The 2,608-nt window shown below is 45.1% G+C and overlaps 1 pseudogene across 1 annotated transcript; it reads right to left on the bottom strand.

The window, feature by feature from the left end:
* Positions 1-403: 403 nt before the first annotated feature.
* Positions 404-965, bottom strand: LOC307105319 (small integral membrane protein 12-like; annotated as a pseudogene). The gene has a single exon. The product of its transcript is annotated as a small integral membrane protein 12-like (transcript).
* Between the last annotated feature and the right edge of the window lie 1,643 nt (positions 966-2,608).

The following is a 2,608-nucleotide window of genomic DNA, read 5'->3' as shown; positions in this document are numbered from 1 at the left end:
GGCACATGCCCTACAGGGGGGCAATTTGATTTTTATTTTTTTTTGTTCTCAGATGCCATTTAATCGAGTTTTGCACTATACAGTGATGGGGGATGAAAGATGGTGGCTATTTTCAAGCAAATTCACCTACCCCAAGTGAACAGCCTGGGCTGCCAAGAACAGCCCGTCCCCAGCGAGTCCCCCCTTTCCTGAGCTGGTAGGACAGGATTTCAGCAAGAGTGAGCACAAAAGGACTGGGCAAACGAGGGAAGGAACCAGGTAGATGTCTGAATTCTTCCCATGTAAACGGGAGTTAGACATGTGGTATCTCTCTTAAAGCAACACCCCAATCCCATGCGCTTCAGCTTGAGGTTAAACTGCCTCCCTGAAGGGACTGACAGCCAAGGTTCATTTCATACGCTACTCCCAGAAGTGCGCCCAGAAGCCGGGGCAGCTGTGGCCACCATACAGCAGATGCAGCCTGCAGGCCGGAACCCTCCAGGGCCTTCCTCTTGACTGGCCCCTCAGCTTCTGGTGTGTCCGTGTGCCTGACTGTAGGAGAGCACCCAGTATGTGTGTGGCTGAGTGGTGCCTGAGGGGCCAGAATAAGCAACAATGCAAATCAGATGTGGATTCTGGAGCTGGGTCAACATGGTGGCAGGACCAGTCACAGCCTACGGAAGGACCCATACGGCCCTGTGTCCTCTATTAATTCTTCTCCGGGCGGTTTCTGTTCAGGACAGCTTTAGGGGCAAATTCCAGCTTGTCCTTAAGGCTTACCACCTGGGTGTGGTCCTTGCCTAGCAGCTCATCCAACTTTGGATCTTCCCGACGCTCTGAGATGCTCTTCTCCTCCTCCACTGGCTGGGGATCTTTTCCCCGGATGAACCATTCCAGGTGGTAGCCCACAGCCCGACCACGAAGGCCACAGGAAGTGTGACATAGGGAGCATAAGTACGCACCACGGTCCAAAACACAGGCCACATGACATCTGAGCCACAGCATCCGGCCCCTGACCTCCGCCTGCTCGCCCTGACCGCCGCTGCCGCCTCTCCCAGCGGCCCTCGGGACGGCAATTTGATTTTTAAGGGGGGCAATTTGAGAATGAGTTATTAACAGTGAATTTTTTACATTTCTTATGGTTCTAGGGGCCTCATATACAGTATATAAATATATATTGACATTTATGCATTTTAGTTCCCTATGTTTTGAAACTTTATTTGCAATTTTTTCATATCACTTCATATTATTATTATATTATTGTTTTAATAATTTCTTCCTCAGTACCTCAACTGTCCTTTTGTTCTTTTATTTTCCTCTTTTATGGATGCTATGTTCTTTGGAAGCTTGTTTAGACCAAGTTAATGGCCTTTTAGGCTTTCTCCATGTGAATAGGAGTTCACTTTTTGAATAATAAGAATTATATGTCACAGCGGAGGCATTACGATTTTAGAGATGCTTAGGTGGGGCATGTTCAAGGAAAGGTTAAGAGCCACTGGATTAAAGCTTTAATGTATGACCTTTTTTTTTTTTTTTGTGGGGGAAACACAATTCAGTCCACAACACTATGATTTGGATTTTATTTTAAAATGTACATTTTTATAAAAGACTGAAAGGAAACACAGTAGACCTGTGGCTTTGTGAGCAATCCTGAAGATTCATAACATGTGGCAATTAGTAAATAACTTTGCTGTTGTATAATCTGAGTCTAAAGATGGCCTGTGGCAGTAGCCATTGGGCATCCCTCATCTCATCAAGTTTCTTTATATTTCAGCTGCAATTTTTCATTAAGGATTAAAAGAGTCACATAATTTTTCTGATGATACCATTCCATATTTTATGGGGGAAATATGCTGCACAAGTATTTACAAATAACGATGCACTATCTCTCATAAATACTTCTCTCTATATAAAAGCCAAGTGACCGGAACGACGGGTCACTATGACGAGCACTGCGGCAGCCAACCGACCTGGTTGGCCCCAATCAGCCCTCTCAATCTCTCATGGCCCCTCCCCTCAGCTGGCCCCGCCCCTGACCCTCCCCCCCATCAGGGGCGGGCAGGGCGGCCAACTGCCTGCACTCCCCCACCCCCACTGGCCCGGCCCCGATCGGCCCCCCCACATCTCTTCACCCCCCACTGGCCCGGCCCAATCAGCCCCCATTGGGGCGGCCGGCCGGACCCCACCCATGCATGAATTTGTGCACTGGGCCTCTAGTAAATAATAAAAAATATTGAAGATTAAGTGAGGTTATTTGAGTAGTGTGATAAGTTATTTTAATTTTATTGTTTTTTATGATTAAGAGTATACATTACTTTTGTAACTGGGAAACAAAGTTCTGAGGTTTAAAAAATAGTGAAAATTTTCTACCTGAAAATATGGGACCAAAATTAATGTGTTCAATTTCATGGTTTGTGATTCTTTACATTAAAAAAAAATCCTCTTTCATTTGGTTCAACAGATATTTGTTGAACACCTACACTGTGCTTGGTGTTATGGTTCAAAGCTTCATGAAACACCTGATCTGCCTGAAAATTCTTACTCTAATAAAGGAGATAGAAAACCACTCTGCTGATTATGAAAACTGCTATAAATAAAATATGGAAACCTAGAGGAAGACTCAATAAAG

This window comes from Cnephaeus nilssonii (genome assembly GCF_951640355.1).
Source record: "Cnephaeus nilssonii genome assembly, chromosome: 9".
Classification (NCBI taxonomy): domain Eukaryota; kingdom Metazoa; phylum Chordata; class Mammalia; order Chiroptera; family Vespertilionidae; genus Cnephaeus; species Cnephaeus nilssonii.
Note: the sequence above shows the minus strand (reverse complement) of the source record. Positions and strands in the feature narration are given on the sequence as shown.